The sequence below is a fragment of the Vipera ursinii genome, assembly GCF_947247035.1.
Source record: "Vipera ursinii genome assembly, chromosome: 9".
Lineage (NCBI taxonomy): Eukaryota > Metazoa > Chordata > Lepidosauria > Squamata > Viperidae > Vipera > Vipera ursinii.
This window is the reverse complement of record NC_139523.1, coordinates 18038435-18057519: the sequence shown is the minus strand read 5'-3', so window position 1 is coordinate 18057519 and position 19085 is coordinate 18038435. Positions and strand designations below refer to the sequence as shown.

Sequence of the window (19085 nt, the reverse complement as noted above, 5' to 3'; positions counted from 1 at the left end):
CTGAGTCCTTAGGGAGAAGGGCGGTATACAAATCAAATAAATAAATAAATAAATAAAATCTCCTGACAAGCAGAGTCGGTGGGGGAGCCAGGCTGACTTAACAACCGTGCTCCTAACTTCACTTGCAGGGATTCGCTGAACCAAGGTGGCAAGAAAAGCTGTAAAATGGGTCAAAACTCACTGAACTTAGCAACATAAAGTTTGGGCTCAATCGTGGTCGTAAGACAAGGACTGCCTTTACTGGATGCTGCAAGGTGCTTCTCTCCTGGCGTGTTCTGGGGAGATCTTAAGGACACAAGCCTTGCCCGGCTGGATCAGACGCCCGGCCCATCTAGTCCAGCAGCCTGCGGCCGACTAACTGCACAAGGAGGCCCAGGAATGTCTCCACTGATGGCCTTCAGAGCTAAGAGCTCTTCTAGCCGTTAAGGCTAAGAGCTCTTGATCTCCAGGACTTCAAAGGAAGGGATCAAAGGAAGGGACTCCATCCGTCCATCAGCTTGTCCAGGCAGAGGGTTTCACGTGGCTTCTCAGATCCCCTGGATGATTTCAGGATTGACTGTATTTTTAGATCAGCTGTTGCTCACTGTTTGGGCAAAGAGAGGGTGTAGGCAACCTGCTAGTTGGTGCCCTCTGAAAGAGGGACTGAGCACACTTCCCACTTGCATGCCTTGCAGGAGATCGTCTGGAGTGGCTTCCCCCCCAAAAGAGGAATCTGGTATGGTCTGACATTAATCCCTTCGTGGTGCAAGAGGGGGTGCAAGATGAAAGCAGTGAAAAAGAGAAGTCTGAGATGGGGGAAAAAAAACACACAACTGTTTCATTTTATTTGTTATACTTCGCATACGGCCAACTATTGACATATTTTAACCGTTGCAGCATAAGAGCCAAAATTAGATGTAGGGATGTTACAGATTTCAGAGCAACAATGATTAGAAGCCTCTCAGCAGGGAAGCTCTGGAAAGAATGAACGGGCAGGGCTGGAGAAAGACTTGGCTTCCAATCCCCAGAAGTTAAACCGGGAGCAAACGTAGGTGAATCACCACAAATGAACTCGAGACGTTGGGGCAGGGATGCTCATGTGGAGAGAAAAGTTCTCTGTAATCATTTGTAAGTCATAGACAGCTGGCAGGATGATAAACAGCACTTGGTATTTCACTGGAAACAAATTGACAATCAGAGAAACATTAGATGACCTACATGGACGTGTCCATGGAGTTCTCTGGACTATAGTACAGAAGTATCAGCTGTTGGTTTAGGGCAGGGGTAGGCAACCTTGGCTCTTTTATGACTCGTGGACTTCAACTCCCAGAATTCCTGAGCCAGCATGGCTCAGTTTGGAAACCTCTCCCTTCCCCCCCCCAGCATGGTTGGCTCAGGAATTCTGGGAGTTGAAGTCCACGAGTCATAAAGCGGCCTAGGCCTAGGGCAATGTTTCTTAACCTTGGCAACTTTACGATGTGTGGGCAATTCTCAGCCAACATTTTAAAGTTGCTAATGTTGAGAAATGCTTGCTTCCTTCCTTCCTTTCTCCCTCCCTCCCTTCTTTCCTTCCTTCCGCAGTCCACCTTACAGTTTAGGGTCTCCTGGTGATCTCCCACTCAAGAACCAACCAGCTCCCACCCGGCTGTTTTTAGCAGAAATGCAACATGACCTTTGAGTTCTTTCAAAGACCAAACAGATTGCTTTGTTCCTTCCTCACTCCGTTCATCCCACTGAGCCAGCGAAGGAGGCACTGGCAGATTTTTCTCTCTTTCTAGTTCCCCCCCACACACACACACACTTTTCTGCCTTCTCCTTGTCTCTTTTCTCAGTTCTGAGCCTTAGGAAATAGAGTTTGCTTCCTGGAGCGTGTCACCCTGTTGACCTCTCCCTGACATCTCCGCAGAGGCGCCTCTTTTGGCTTGGCTGGTGGCCAGGGGTGCCCTCAGAGCCCTTTCTGCTTTTGCTCACCCGGCTACAGCTGCAGTCGCTTCAGAAAAGGCAGCGTGAATCATCCTATTCTCCAGGGCTGGCCTTCACAAAACCATAAAATGAAATGCTCTCTTACTCCCAATCCTGCAGGGCTGCCAAGCTACCATGGCTCCCGCTGTCTTGTCTCTTAAGTTAGGAGGAGCAGGCCTCACATCAGGGGGAAAAAAAATAAAATCTTTCTCTCTCTGGGCCCCCATTGGGTCTATGGATCTCTCTCTGTCTCTCTGCCCCCCGCCCCCACCCCTTTTTTCTCTCTCACTTCGGTGCCACCTAGACAAAGTGGCTCTCGATGGCATCCCCAAGCCAAAACACACCCAAGCGAGGTGGGAAGAAGTACCCTAGGAAGACTTAGTGCCGCCCCCATGTTGTTTCTGGATTTTGTCATTGGCTCTTGGTGCCTCTTCGGGAGCTGGAACAAAAGGCCAAGCCTCTCGCCCGCCTTGCGATGCTGATGCCGCTGTTCTCACACCGCTCAAAGGATCCCTTGTTTGTCATCCAGCTCGCCAAACAATGCCCCGTCTGTCCTACGACGGCCCTGCAAGAGCCCTGGGTGTTTTCAAAAGTGGAGAGGTCACGGGTGGATTTTAAGGCAGCGGAAATGACTGAGGAAATGGAAGCTTCTGGGGGTAATTAAGGAGACAAGACACACACACACACACACACACACACACACACCAATATCCTAGGTTGATGCATTGCCCCGGGCCCACACAACCTGAAGCTTGTTGGAAAAGATTGGTGGAAATAGCTCTTCCTTCTTGGTGTATTCAAGCTCCTCCAAGCTATAATTCGAGCTGACTCTTCTCTGGGGTTGATACTATACCCAAGCACAGCCGGACAATTTGCCTGCTCTCTAGGGCCATGCTAGTTGCTGTCACGGAAGCCACATGTATAATCTATGTGCTCCTATTCGTATTCCTATTCGTGGTGGCTCAGTGGGTTAGGACGCTGAGCTTGTGGTTGATCAGAAGGTTGGCAGTTTGGTTGTGCGGTTGGCATGTGCGGGGGAACCTTTACCTTTACCTTAATCGGGCACCATCCCATCCCATCCCATGGCATAGTATGACTTGTGCACCACTCTAGCTTTTTTCACTCTTGAACGTCTGCAACGACCCCGACGGATTAACGGATAACTCTGGCTTCTAATATTGGGAGGACACTTCCTCCCCTTCCCTCTCCCTCCTGCTTTCTCCAAGGTGGTGAAGAAGAAAAGCAAGAAAGAGGAGTTGTAATTGTCCATCAGCTTGGTCTTTTCCTTCTGGTTGGGTTAGACAGAGGTAAGGCTCCCCCCCCCAAAAAAAAAGGCTTGCAAAGGAATGTGGAGATAACCCTGCTGAAGGAATGAATGCAGGATAGGCAAAAAGGGGGGGGGAAATGGTGGTCCTGGGAAAAGGGAAAGCAATAGGAAGAAACTCAAAGTAACCCCACCTAGGTTCTGTTTGGTATACAATAGAGTAGAAGAGTAGTGAGAAACTCTGGCCAGCTTTCGGGATTCTGTTATCATACCCTCTAAAAACAAAGGAGAATTTCTATCATCTCTGTCTGCTTCATGACTTGGCCTATCCTAGAGCCTAGGGCCTGGAAGGCACCTTAGCAGATCCCTACAGTGACATAAGAGACGCGGTAGCTCAGTGGGTTAGGATGCTGAGCTTGTCGATCAGATGGTCGGCAGTTTGGCGGGTCGAATCCTGAGTGCCGCATAGCAGAGTGAGTGCCTGTTACTCGTCCCAGCTCCTGCCAACCTAGCAGTTCCAAAGCACGTAAAAATGCAAGTAGAAAAATAGGGACCACTACGGTGGGAAGATAACAGCGTTCCGTGCGCCTTTGGCGTCTAGTCATGCCAGCCACATGACCACGGAGACGTCCTCGGACAAGCGCTGGCTCTTCGGCTTTGAAACGGAGATGAGCACCGGCCCCTAGAGTCGGAAACGACTAGCACGCATGTGCGGGGGAACCTTTACTTTTACCTTTTTACAGTGACATATTGCATCTTCTTCAAAGGAGAAGTTAGATTCCATTTGTTTAGGCCGGAAATATTATCAGCTTTCAGCTTTGAGGATGATGCAGCATTGGTAGCTACACTGTCTCCAGAGGGTTCTGAGTTGGGTGGGCTGTAGCAGGAAGACCAGTCCCTCTGCTACTACTAAGAGAAAGCAGCCTTTTAAGCCAGTGTACCTAGAGGGCATGCATTAGGTAACTGGGGCTCTCCCAGCCCTGGGACGTGTGGAAAGATCGGGCTTGTTTTTGGGCCACGCAACCAGCAAACACCACCGATCCTTTCCTGCAGATCCCCAGGGATCTGAGAGCTGCTGCTTCTAAGCATTTATTCTCTCCACCCACGCAGCCCTGGGGTTTCATTTGTATGCATATCAGTGCAGCATATTCTGGGCTTCCTCCAGTGGCGTAGCGTGGGTTGTCAGCACCCGGGGCAAGGCAAGTAATTTGCGCCCCCTAACCCGTGGATTTTAGCACTCGAGTCTCTTCCACTAGATTAGTTAAAGAAACCCTTACCCCCTAAGCACATGTATTGTTTGTTATGAAAATACTGATGTAATTAAAGTAAAATGCATCTAATGCGCCCCCCCAGATGTTGCGCCCGGTGCGGCCGGCACCCCCTGCACCCCCCACGCTACGCCACTGGCTTCCTCCATCGTTGCTCCTAAAATGCTGACTTATGAGCACAACAGAGAGTCATAAGAAGGTGCTGCAAAAAAAAAAAGAAGCCATTCCTCAGAAAAGAAGATGGGGACCAAGACGTTACTGCAGCGTTTGCTTTGCAAAAAGGAGCCGTGCAACCACTCTGCAACTGAGGAATGTGGTTTGCATCCAGTTGATGCCTGCTTCTGGTCCATTTATTCATCTCCCACGGTTCTGTATTGACGAGAGTTCTGGATGCTTACAGACAGAAACTCGTGATGAAAAAAACAGGTGGCTTTTTCGGGCAGACCTGGTGCCTTCAAGTCGGTGTTGACGCCTGGTGGCTGCCTGGGAAAGTCCACGCAGTTTTATTGGCAAGGTTACTCAGAGGAGGTTGGCCATTGCTTCGTCCTTCCTAGCGGGACTGACCGAAAGCGATCCTCATATCTGCTTTGTGTTCTACATCACAAGGGGCCTCCAAGGTCCCTTCCAACTCTATAATTTTTTTATTTATTTTTTATTTTAATCCCATTTATATCCCGCCCTTCTCCGAAGACTCAGGGCGGCTTACAAGCTTAGCAGTAGCCTTCATTCTATGTATATGCCTGCTTGTTAGGGCTTTCACACACACCCCAGCGGCATTATTACAAAGTCAGCTTAATTGCCCCCAACAATCTGGGTCCTCATTTTACCTACCTCGGAAAGATGGAAGGCTGAGTCAACCTTGACTCAGCCTTCCATCCTTCCCAGGTAGGTAAAATGAGGACCCAGATTGTTGGGGGCAATAAGCTGACTTTGAGCCTGGTGGGATGCGAACCTGCACTAATTGCAGGCAGCTGGTGTTACTTAAGTATTCTTTTTTAAAAAAATAAATAATAATCAGATATTATCATAAAAAATAAAAATACAAAACAGTAAAACAAACAGAATGAAACAAAACAAAAGTATCCACTGAACCTTAACAACAACAATAAAAAGAAAAACAATAAAGTGCAAAGAGAGAGGGAAAAGTGATCCATTAAATCCAACATTTAACATGTAGGATCCACCCTGGCTGGGTGCTGAAAGAAAAGAAAAAGTAGTAAATTCTCATACATACATACATACACACACACAGACACACGCACACACACACAGACAGACACACAGACACACATACATATATATATATATACACATGCATACACACACAGACACACATAATATGCACACATACACACACACACACAAATATATATAAAAGAAGAAAAAGGCAGTTGAGCTAAACGTTACACTAATCTTCAAATCCCTGTGTTAACCATCTGTAGAAAGTCCACAAATGTTTCCCAGTCTTTTATAAAGCTGTCTAGTAGTTCATTATGTCCAATCAAAGCAGTTAATTTCGTCGTCTCTGCTAATTCAGTCAATTTCAAAATCCATTCCTCAACCGTCGGCATCCTTTTTTCTTTCCAGTGTTTGGCAAGTACAATCTGCGCAGCTGTCACCCTCTGAAGGAATAGCGCCCCAAATTGTTTTTCCGATTGGCTTGTCCGTCACACCTAAAAGAAAAACTTCAGGTTTCATTAATATTTGCATCTTAAATATTTTTGCATTGTCGTTCGTTACGTTTATCCAGCATCTCTTCACATATTTGGAAGACCACCACCTATGATAAAATGAACCTGGATTTTTGACCACATTTCCAGCATGTATTAAAAATCCCTTTATACATTTTCACTAGTCTATCTGGGGTCAAGTACCAATGATACATCATTTTATAAAAAAAACTCTTACTGTTTTCAGCACTGAAGATATATTCTGAGAATTCTCTTTCTCTGAACCAAACTATCAAGTTTCCCTGTCTCTTTGCCCTCTTGGAATGCACCCCCTCCCTCCTGGGAATTCAGGCTACATTCCATCACAGTTACTGTGTTATCTATTAGTTGGGTTGTAAACGGTCATTGCTTTTCTAATGGATGCAATTAAGCTTTATTCTGAACTTTCCCCAGAGTGGTCCTTTCCTAACTATATGCCTATATCTTTAATTGCAGCATTCATGCTGTTATTTTCAGTGGGAATAACAATGGCAAAACTAGCATGTATTTTCCATCAAGGCTGAACTCAAATTAATTTGCACTTAGTTATTTTTTTACTGGAATTATCATATATATATATATATATATATATATATATATATATATATATATATATATATATATATATATATATATATATATATATATATATATATGCTATTGTCATTTGACTCGACTTTTACACTTTTGAAAATTCAAGAAAATCTATGCATATATAACTATATGCATGACATGAAAAGGTTGTTATATCCCCCCAAAAAAACTCTACACTCTTTAAGGTACCATGACTTTCTGGCTGAATTTACACGATAGGCTCCCTAGATGAAAATTGGTTCAGGAGGTTAGTAGTTCAATGTGTTGTGAGAATCCAACCATTATCTGGGGGCGGGGGTGTTGTGTGAACTAGTCATCTGTTAAGCTGTGGTTTCTCTTTTGGGGCACAGCATGTGATGGAAACACAAACATTGCATTTTCTTGACCTGCATAAAATGTTCCATCTATTGCAAGAATCCATTGTACACTTAATTTTGTTGGAAAAGATTTGAGTCCTCCACCCTTCTAACAAGTTTGGAATATCTTTGGATATTCTCTTCCTTTCCTCTGTTTTCTGGCAGGTGAAACTCACCTATGCAAAACTAGGGCTCCAAGATCACGTTGGCATATGAACCGGTGTTCTGCACTGGCCATTCCTGAAGCTTTGCAAAGTGGCTTCAACCACATCCAATCATTGCTAAGATCAGGAGTGGTTTGTTAAATAAATCACAGTTGGCTCTGGTTTGCACAAGATACCAATCTTGGCAGCAGTCAAGAAAAATATGGCTTAGTGGGATGTATGATTGCAGCCCAGTTGCTACTTCTTGCACCGATGGATGCCAGAGCTGAGAATCGTCATCAGAGCCTTGTTGCCTTTTCTTGTTTCTTCCAAGATAATTGCATTTGGAAATATCCATTATATGCAGTGAACTGTACTCTCGCTGGAAGCTACGTTTCAACCCGGCATAGCCACATGCAAACTGCCTTGTGCTGGCAGAGATTGCACCACCCTAGTTCCTTTTTTAAAACAATTTCAGGCATCCCTCGAACAAGTCCTCTCCAGCCTGGTCTGGATTTTTGAAAGGACAGAACACTCCTCAATTACCTCTTTGGTAATCACTGAGAACAGCCTGTAACAGAATCTGGTTTCCACTTGGGAATGTTTTATGACTTGAAGCAGCCAAAATGCCCGACTCTCCATAGACAGGCCATATTCTAATTACAGAAGGCACAACTTTCATCTGTTTTTTTTTGCAGAGGTTATCAGCTGCTAGGTATTCAAATCATATGATCTGCCTATACCAGAGGTAGGCAACCTCGGCTCTTTTATGACTCATGGACTTCAACTCCCAGAATTCCTGAGTCAGCTGACTCAGGAATTCTGGGAGTTGAAGTCCATGAGTCATAAAAGAGCCGAGGTTGCCTACCCCTGGCCTATACCTACAAAGATCAGAGGAATGCAAGCAGTGGTATTCCCTGTGATCTTTATAGAAGCAAAAGTTGGACGGTGAAGGAACAGGAGGAAAAAAATATTGATGCTTTTGAAAATTTGGTCTTGGGAGAAGATTCCTGAGAATATCATGGATAGCCAAAGAAACAAACCAATGGATCATTGATATTATCTTAGCTGCTACACCTTGGGAAGTAAAAGCCATTTTTTCCCTTGTAGTATGCATTTCAATCATACCATCTTAGCAACCATAACCCCCCTTCTTTGCACATTCATCTTATCCTAAGCCCACATCTGAATCATCTAATACAAGTCCATTTCCCCCCCCCTCTTTAATTAGGCAAAGAGCCAAGGTGTGCAACTTTCATCAAGTTCCCACCCCTTTGCTTACATCACAAGGCCACTCTCGGTCAGAAGACTTTATCCTAGATGGGTGGACAAAATACTACATGCTTTTGACTATTGATCAGCAAATCAGGGTCCTTCAAATTTTATCCATCCCTTCCCCTCCCTCTCCCTTCTTGGGGGGGTGGGGGTGGAAATTTATCATCTCTTTGGAGTTTGATAAACTTCACTGGGGGTATATATCTGGACTGCAAAACCCCAGAAGACTATAATATGGCAGTGTCCATAAAATAACTCTGCTCCCCATCTCTGTTAGTGGTCCTGAATTTTTGCAGTTCAGAAATGAGAATCCTATTGGGATTAAAAATCCCTTTATGGCACTCCAGCAAGATCCGTGCGACTCTAAAGACCACTAGAGAGCAAAGACGTACGAGGGGAAAAAAATTAATCTGGATTAGTACATCACAATAATCCATAAAGTAATTGTTTACAGTAAGCCACCGTGTTGTTCGTAAAGGAGTTATTTGTGAAAGGGGCTTGAAATGTTGCACCAGAGCCCAGCCACGATCATCTGCAAAGAACGGGTCCTGCTTTTTTTTGGGGGGGGGGGCTGCCGGAGAAGCTGCACCATTGCTCCTTAACCCATGAGGTCAACATTCTCAACAGCGAAAACAAAACTGGAGAGTTTTGTAAAACAACCCATTCAGCTCATCCCATCTTGGGGTGGGGGGTGGGAAACCATAGGGCCCACCCTGCCATCCTTTAACAACTGGGACCTCTGCCTCTCCCATAGTCCCCAACCTCCACGGCCAGTCTGCCTGTGAATGATGGGAACTGTCCTCTACGGCCGTTCTGAGAGTGAATGATGGGGGAAGGGGGCAAATTTTTTTGAAGGTGGGGACCTCTGTGCAACGTCCTCCCTTCTTTCTCCCGGGGCTAAAGAAGCAGGCACCCCCTTATTTTATTTTTATTTTTTATTTATTTTAATTCCATTTATATCCCGCCCTTCTCCGAAGACTCAGGGCGGCTTACAAGCTTAGCAGTAGCCTTCCTTCTATGTCTATGCCTGCTTATTAGGGCTTTCACACACACACACCCCCAAGCGGCATTATTACAAAGTCAGCTTAATTGCCCCCCAACAATCTGGCTCCTCATTTTACCTACCCGGGAAGGATGGAAGGTTCGAGTCCCACCTTGAGCCTGGTGGGACTCGAACCTGCGCTAATTGCAGGCAGCTGGTGTTACTTTAAGGCAGCGTTTCCCAACCTTAGGAACTTGAAGATGCGTGGACTTCAACTCCCAGAATTCCCCAGCCAGCATAGCTGGCTGGGGAATTCTGGGAGTTGAAGTCCACGCATCTTCAAGTTCCTAAGGTTGGGAAACGCTGCTTTAAGGAGGCATTAGCCCACTGCTCCACCAAGGCTCTTCCTCACCCCTTCCCTAAAGCAGGGAGGCCCGGCCCGCCTTGGCGCCCCCACCCCCACCCAGGCAGCGAAACCTGTTCCTCCGTACCTGCCCGCGCAGGTTTGGGTGCGGTCTGCCCTACTAGGTTCGACTTAGCCAGGCCGACAGGAGGGGCGCCCCCGTCCGCCGCTGGGTTTCCGGGTCGTTTGGACTTATCGCCTTGCTCGTCCCGAGTTCTCCCGGCTGGGGTAAGTGTCAGGGGTCGACAGGGGGCTGGATCGGGGCGTTTTTCCTGGAGAGGGGGGGGGTCCCTCGGCTCTTTTCTGGGCCAGCGAACGTGGGGTGTGTGTGTGTGTGTGTGTGTGTGTGGGGTGGGGGGAAAGAGCTCGTTTCCCTGCGGGCTGGCCTGGTTCTCGGCTGGAAGAGGCGTCCTGAAAGCCCCCCGGACTTGGCTTTGCCCTCCTTAGTTGCGCTTTGCTTTCGAAGCAGGCTGGAAAGGGGCAGCGCGTCTGGCCGGCGATGCCTTTCTTTGGCTGCCGGGGAGGGCCGGGCGAAGCGGGGCTTCCCAGTGGGCTGATCTGGGCCTCTCTCCCACCCGAGGGGGAAAAACACACACACACACACACACAAAAACGCGCACTTTCTTCGCAACTCCTGTAATTTCCCGAGGGCAGCGGACGCGGCTTGAATCGTGATTCCCACTTTCCCGCCCCCCCTCCACACACACACACACACACACACACACACACACACACACACACACACACAAGACACGGCCAGCTTGCAACACAAAAGAAGCAAACACAAACTAGACGCACCCACCCGGGTGGCACTTCGAGAATCACGGCGGGCACTTAAAAACCAGCAAAACACGCACACGCATCCTTGCTGGCGGTCGTGTGGGCTCTCCCAACTTGCGCGTATCTGGCTTTGTTGAATCGGGAAACCCTAACCCCCCCCCCACCCCAACACGCACACAGTTCTGGGTGTTTGCCCTTTCTTCAGAAAGGATCGGGCAGAAAATGGGTTTGACTTCTTTAGAGGCCCGGCGTAGAAGTGCGAGCTTTCCCCGGTTCAGATTTTAGAGGGGTGCATAGTTTTGCGTTTTTATGGGTGAAAGGGTGGACTTGCGGGGAGGAGGTGGGGGGACGCTTCCTGGGGAACTTCCCATCCCGGATTCAGTCCCATGAGGTCATATTGTGGCTTGTTTATGCTTAGTGTATAGGGCATGGGATGAGCCCATAGTGATGTGTTCAATTAAAAATGCCTTGAACAAGCCACGTCTTTGTGGGATGTTTCGAGGTCAATTGCCAATGCCAACTTCAAGGGACCAAACTATGCGACACTTAGGGCTGTTTGATTTGTTTTCACAGAATAATCGATGCCTTTCAGATATATTTTTCTTGTTGTTGTTAGTTGCGAAGTCGTGTCCGACCCATTGCGACCCCATGGACAACGTTCCTCCAGGCCTTCCTGTCCTCTACCATCTTCTGGAGTCCCTTTAGGCTCACTCCTACTGCTTCAGGGACTCCATCCAGCCACCTCATTCTCTGTCGTCCCCTTCTTCTCTTGCCCTCAACCTTTCCCAGCATTAGGCTCTTCTCCAGTGAGTCCTTCCTTCTCATTAGGTGGCCAAAGTATTTGAGTTTCCTCAGATACATTACATTTCTCAATTCCTGTTGTGTGTGCTGTGAACTGTAGACCAACTTATTTAGAGGTCAACAAGGAAACCATTACTGTCCAAAAAAATGAAATGTGGAAGTGCAGGATGGATGGTCTGAAGTAAGCTTGATATTAATGGTTAACTTTTAGATTTCGATCCCCCTTTTCCAGCAGCAGTTCAAAGCAACATTCTCAACACTTCCTCTAGCCATGGATTATTTGTGGAGGGGTACCAAACCTTTTTGCAGGAAGAAATATTTTGGGCCTGAAGGATAACCTGGATGATGTGAGGGTGTTGCTTTGGAGAGATAGGCGAGATCCGTATTCATATGACATTTGAAGAGACACCATCAAATTCAACTGAGGGGTGTGTGTGTGTCAAGCTATCCTCCAAAGCATCTGAGAGCAGGACAAGAAGTCATAGATGGAAATTTATCAAGGAAAGAAGCAAAACTAGAACTAAGGAGAAATTTCCTGACAGTGAGAATTAGTGGAATGGCTTGCCTTCAGAAGTTGTGGGTGTTCCATCGCTGGAGGGTTTAAGAAAAGATTGGACAGCCATTTGTCTGGAATGGTCAAGGCCAGGGGTAGGCAACCTCGGCTCTTTTATGACTCATGGACTTTAACTCCCGGACTTCAACTCCCAGAATTCCTGAGTCAGGAATTCTGGGAGTTGAAGTCCATGAGTCATAAAAGAGCCGAGGTTGCCTACCCCTGGTCTAGGCGGTCTCCTGCTTGAGCAGGGGGCTGGACTAGATGATCTCCAAGGTCCCTTCCAACCCTAGTATTCTGTTTTGGTGACTTGGAAAACAAGGCGGAGTCTCCTGTTTTGCATGCATATCAGAAAACCCGGAACCTTTTGTCAAACAATTGCATCACCTCTAGCTATTGTTGGTGGAGTTGGAGGAAATTTTTCAGTCTCACCTGAGCAGGGAAAGAAAAAATATTGAGTAACTCTCGGGCAGGATTAAATACAAAGGTGTTCTCTGCCAGCAGATTTAATTGCCTTCAGGTAATAAAAAGGATTGTTCTTCCCTTGCTGGTATTCAGAGATTAAGTCTGCCATTCTGCTGAAGGGAAGCTGGACTTTTGTCCTGGACAAAGTTTTATCTAACGATAGGATTGTGTGCCTTCCTCCATCTTTCTCTTGCTGGGAGACATTGTTTCCTTTGTGCGGGGGGGGGGGGGGAGGGGGGGCAGGGGAAAAGAAAATCAGCAAAGGAACCAGATCAGAAGACCAGTTTCTGGACAGAGGTTTACACAGGGGGGGGGAAGAAAAGGGCTTTTAAGAACATGGTTAAAGAGAATCAGATCTCTAGGTGTTCATTGTTTTTCAATTCTTATAGTGCCGTGTTACTTAAGAAGATAAGCCTTGGCAAGACTTTTAAGATATGTGGACTTCAACTCCCAGAGTTCCCTAGCCTGCATACTTTGCCACCATATGTATGCAAATTATGTACCTTCTGATCTTTTGTTCTGTAAAATTTGAAAGAAATTTCCTTTGGGCAACATTTCTTTCTCAGGAGTGGAAAAAGCTGTTTCAATGGCTGTTGCGCAAAAGCTACAGGGAGATAATATCTTGATTGGGTTCTGCCCAAAGCGGTGGTGCAAAAGTGATCAATTTGTTTTCACATTTTCCAGCATTTTGAACGGTTAAATCAAGCTGGAAGGAAGAGAGCAGGCAAGAAGTAGAGACATTTATTTCAAAAAAAAAAAAAAAAAACACCAAAAGGAACCAAAAGCCTTTTTTTTTCTCTCTCTCTCTCTCTCTGCTTTCCTTTTTCTCTTCCTTTCTACTTCGGTATTCTAATCCTTGTTAAAATTTGCTTTGTCCTTTTTTTAAAAAAAAATAACATGCACAAACCATATTAAGTCACAGCAGAAGGGAGACCTTAATATTAAGTAAAATATTAAGACTGAAACTTTTAGGTAAAGGTAAAGGTTCCCCCGCACACGCGTGCTAGTCGTTTCCGACTCTAGGGGCTGGTGCTCATCTCCGTTTCAAAGCCGAAGAGCCAGCGCTTGTCCGAGGATGTCTCTGTGGTCATGTGGCCGGCATGACTAGACGCCAAAGGCGCACGGAACGCTGTTACCTTCCCACCGGAGTGGTCCCTATTTTTCTACTTGCATTTTTACGTGCTTTCGAACTGCTAGGTTGGCAGAAGCTGGGATAAGTAACAGGCGCTCACTCTGTTACGCGGCACTCGGGATTCGACCCACCAAACTGCCGTCCTTCTGATCGACAAGCTCAGCGTCCTAACCCACTGAGCCACCGCGTCCCTACAACTTTTATTGGACTGCAATTACTTTGACGCAACCTGGAGTGGCTTTTAATGATATATTTAATTCTGGGTGAAAGAGCTGAATAAACTTACACTCTTTAATATTTTACAGCTTAAGTGATAATTGAGATCAAGAAATCCATCACCAAGCAATGAAGTTATAAACAATGTAGAGCATGATTTCACCTGACCATGACACTTAGTGATAGCAATTTCAGCCATCCCTTTTGCATCAGTTGCTGTGGTCAAACAAGGACCTCACATGAATGTGACTTTTGATTTCCTGTCAGCTTCCCCAGTGACTTTGCTTGTGGGAAGCCAGCAGGAAATCTCAAAAACTGTGATCATGTGAGCGCAAGGATCTGTGAGAGCCATAACCACAGGGACTCACTGTGAATACTTTTTGTTCAATGAGATTGCAGCTTTGAACATCGCTGACCAAACAGTTGTAACCTGAGGACTCCCTATAAATCATATTAGTACTGATATAATATTTTCTTTCCTCTTTTTCTCTTCAATGAATTTCAGCGTTCATTAATAACCTTAGTTAATACCGTACAAAGACCACTGTATTAAGGAAACGCAATATGTAAGTTTTGCAAAAAAATATAATGAAAATTATTACTATTTTAAAAACCCCTCTAAATTGCTTTGTTGTTGCCAATGGTGCTGCTTGACACATTTTAATCAGCGGAAATCTTTTGAAAAGATTTTGAAGGGACGTTTTTAAAAGAAGGGGCATACGCAAAGTTCCCTGGGATGTAAAGTAGCTGGGTGTTACAGGTAGTCCTCGAAGCACAACCACAACTGAGCCCAAAATTTATGTTGCTAAGTGAGACATTTGATAAGTGAGTTTTGCCCCCTTCTACAACTTTTCTTATCGCATTTGTTAACTGAATCCCTGCAGTTGTTAAATTAGTAACACGGCTGTTAAATGAATCTGGTTTCCCCCTTGACTTTGCTTGTCAGAAGGTCGCAAAAGGGGATCACGTGACCCTGGGACACTTGCAACCGTCATAAACCTGGGTTGTCAGGCATACAAATAGAAATTACGTGACCCTGGGGATGCTGCAATGGTGTAAAAAATGGTCAAAAGTCACTTTTTTCAGGGCTGTTGTAACTTTGAACAGTCACTGCATGAGTTGTTATAATTCGAGGATGACCTGTCCTGATTTTAGAAATAATCACCATTGTTCTGAGATAGGAGGCTTCTAGCTACGGAGCAATGTGAAACTTCTAGGAAACAATCCCTTAGAATAAAAACAGTTGCTTTCTCACAGTGATCCAGCCTCATGTTGATACAATGCCTAAGGATGTGGATAAATAATATAATAACTTCCCTATTCTGTTGATACTTTTCAAGAATTCTCATTAGAGCAGGCCATTCAAAGCTATTTTTATTCCCTACGAGTGTATACATTTATCGAAGTGGAAACCTGCTTTTACATTATTTTATTTCCTGGTGTGAGCTTTGCTACAGGGCGGGTAATAGACACAGCTGAGAAGCTGATCATGCATTTTGCCTGCAGCAACTTGAAAATATCGTCCGCAATTCCCCCGGCTAGATTGGAGGGGAGGCTGTAAATTAGAGTTCTACGCAACAGGGATAATCAGCCTGTGCTTTCTGTACAGATAGTCCTCGACCTACGACCAGAAATGAGACTATAAAAGTGGTCGTTAAGAGGTGGGGTTGTTAAGTGAGGCATCCCACAACCACACCCAATTTTATCACCTTTTTGCATCAGTCATGAAGGGAGACATTACATGAGTGCGACTTGTCACCTTTCCCACAGGCTTCCCCAATAACTCTGCTTATCAGAAGCTGAGAAAGCCACTAATGGGGATTGTGTGACTGCAGGATGCGGCAACTGTCATAAGCGCGAGCCAGTTGCCCACCCTCTAGATTGTGATCATCTGTTGGGATGCTGTGACGGTTGTAAGTGCGAGGACTGGTCATAAGTTGCTTTTTTCAGCACTCTTGCAACTTCGAACAGTCGCTAAACCAATGGTTGTAAACCGAGGACTACCTGGATGTTTGGACTACAAGACTCATAGCTGTTGATAGTTGTATTAGTTATGACTCATGGACCTTTGGAACACGTCAGGTTATGTACTTACTGCTCTAGAAAATACTGATCCACATCTGGCCAGTGGTTTCACTTTCTGGAAGGAACTTTCCTCAATTCCTTCATTACAAATCAAGACTATATGGTGGAAGGGTGAGCTTCAGATGCTGCGGGCAATTGTCTGGCTAAATCATAGTTTGTAGTAACTATTTTGCTTGACAAGTCATTATAAAGTCATTTCACTGTGCGATAATATGTGTTGGTTTTTTTAAAAATTTGGTATGTAATGGATATCTACTGATTGTAGATCACAGTTTTTGACTTGGAGTGTTTTTCAAATGTAGCCAATCCTGCTTTTGTCAACAAACCATGCTTTAAACAAACCATACTTAGATATAATCCTCAGACCAGTTAGAATATGCAAGGGATTACTGGCAGAGAATTGAACCTGTGTTTCTCAGAAGCGATTTATGAAAGAAAAGCTAATTACTTTCCTACTTGTACAGACATGCATGCGCGCGCGCGCGCGCACACACACACACACACACACACACACACACACACACTGTATTCACTGTTGTAAATCCTTCCACTTTATTCTAAAATCCATGGTTGACTTGTCCTGGTTTTGTCTTTTTTTAAAAAAAAACCCTGTCTGAAATGATAATTATTGTCATAAGTTATAATACAGTTTCATAACACAACTTTTTGGCACTTCCAGAATCTCTTTTTAAACTTGGCACTTGTGAATACCGGGCCCCCTCTTCATTTGCAGAAAAAAATTAAAAATGCTTAAATGATTAAAGCTGCTATAATCAGAGCTGGCTTAGAACCAAAGAAGCTTCCTGGGCTTGTTGTAACTTGTTTCTCTTTCACAATAACGCTGTCATAATGAGCTAGAAACTGGAGTTTTCCAAGGAGATCATTGTTCTCTGTTTTGCCAATCAGATTATTGCCTTGGCACCCGGTGCCTTTGGACACAAAACCCGTAACAGTTTCCAACATTCTTTGCAGCACTGCTCTCTATCCCAAATCTTGCATGCAGGCACTATCCAGTTTTCCGTGCTGATTATAATACCGGTAGTCTTCAACTTACCGCCACAATGGAGCCCAAAATTTATGTTGCTAAGTGAGACACGTTTAAGTGAGTTTTGCCCCATTTTACGACCTTTCTGGCCACAGTTGTCAAGTTTAATCACCGCAGTTGTTAAGTTAGTAACCTGGTTGTTAAATGAATCTGGCTTCCCCACTGACTTTGCTTGTCAGAAGGTTGCAAAAGGGGATCACATGACCCCGGGAGGCTGCAACCGTCATAAAAACGAGTCAGTTGCCAAGCGTCTGAAATTTGATCACATGACCATGGAGTGCTCCTACGGTTGTGTGAAAAATGGTCACAAGTCCCTATTTTCACTGGTGTTGTAACTTTGAGCAGTCAGTCAATGAACTGTTGTAAGTTGAGGACTACCTGTAATGTTTCCACCCACCCATCAACCCTACTACTTCACAGGCCACTATCTAGCCCCGAGATCCCCAATGTTTTGGGTACCAGGGACCGGTTACGTGGAGAGAGGTTTTTCCACGGATTGGAGAGCGAGTGGTTTTGCGTGGGGCTTTGCTTGTTTGCCTGGCCCGGTTGCTGGCATGCCACGGACGGGGGTGGGTGGGTGGGTTGGGGACCCCTGATCTAGCTTACTTGGTTCTTCTCTCTTCCTTCAGGAAGGGGTCCTCTCCCACCTGGGAGTTAAGTTCTCTTCTACTTCCTGAAGTGGATCCTGATCTCCAAAAGCAGGGCTTTTCAAGCTGGGCAACTTGGTGTGTATGTCAAGTTTCCGACGTATGGGCTTTTCAGGTGACTCTGAGGCATTGTTTACCTTAAAAGTCCTTTATTAGCCTAATACACCGGCAAATGCTTGCTCGAAGGAAGCTGGAATCTGAAATCTCCGCCCCTTGCACAATGTATTAAAACACAATTCTCCACCTTTCTAATTTTGACAGTGTAGGCTTCAACACAGGTAGTCGACTTACGACGTTTCGTTTAGTGACCATTCAAAGTTACAGCAGCCCTGAAAAATGTGACTTACGTCTGTTTTTCACAGTTACGACCTGTGCGGCACCCCCCCCCAACACGGTCATGTGATCAAAATCCAGATGTTGGGCGACTGGTTCATATTTATGACCGTTGCTGTGTACCTGTGAGATCCCCTTTTGAGACCTTCTGACAGGCAAAGTAAAACAGGGAAGCCAGGTCCACTTAACAACCGGGTTACTAACTTAACAGATGCAATGGTTCAAGGACTACTTGTATCCAGAATTACGGTTGGGGAATTGAGGGAGTTGAAGGCTGCTCCGCCAGCTTTCTTCCCCCAGCGTGAGACTTCCATCTGTGAATTACGTTCTGATTTCTGATGTGGAAGCAGGGTGTTTTCATCTGGGGCTGGCTGGAGAACCTCTGGCTTGCTGGGGAATTCAGGGATTTGAAATCCACTCATCTTCAAGTTTCCCAGGTTGAGAAACACGGCTCTAGAAAATGATCCGAGGGCGTAAAGAGGAAGGGCCCGTGTCACTGACGTTTGCCTGGGCAGGTTTTCCTCTTTCTATGGATTTTCCTTCTTGTGTTTAAGCAGCCTGAAGCCCATCTTAGCCTTTGTATTTGGAGAAGAATCTACAAAGGGCTGCCAATCTGGGCTGTAGAAAAGCAGATGATCACTAGGTATGTAAGCAGAGAGGTGCAGAAATTTCTTAGTTTTATCGGCATCTAGCGGGCATCCGGGTTTTTGCAGCAGATGTGGTAGCTTGTCTCAGGGATCACCAAAAGGAGTTGCCTTCTGTTGTCTTCTGCACCTCCAGCTTTTGACCCAGTATTGCTCTGAGATTTTAAGGGCCAAGAACTTTTCTCTGGAACTGACTTGTAGCCTTGCTTTCGACACTGGTAAACTATATTACCTTTCAACATGTTGTGACTGCTCCTTTAACTGCAGGGAGTAGATTACACGCTTGGGTCTTATGCAACCTACTGTGCTTAATATTAGCAAAAAAAGAATCCACTACACAAAAGCTGGTTCTTACCGATTGCATTTGGCGGTTTGTCTCACGTTTGCCTTTATGGATTCTCAACAATTCCTGCCTGCTCTTCTTCTTTTTTCTATGATTTAGCTTTGAT

The 19085-nt window shown here is 45.5% G+C and overlaps 1 protein-coding gene across 1 annotated transcript in view; it reads left to right on the top strand.

Moving 5' to 3' along the window:
* Positions 1-9939: 9939 nt before the first annotated feature.
* LOC310644496 (sodium/potassium-transporting ATPase subunit gamma-like) overlaps positions 9940-19085 on the top strand; it is a 17156-nt gene continuing 8010 nt past the window's right edge. The window contains exon 1 of the mRNA XM_083369573.1: positions 9940-10163. The gene's annotated coding sequence lies outside the window, so the exon portion shown is untranslated. The remainder of the gene's footprint in view (positions 10164-19085) is intronic.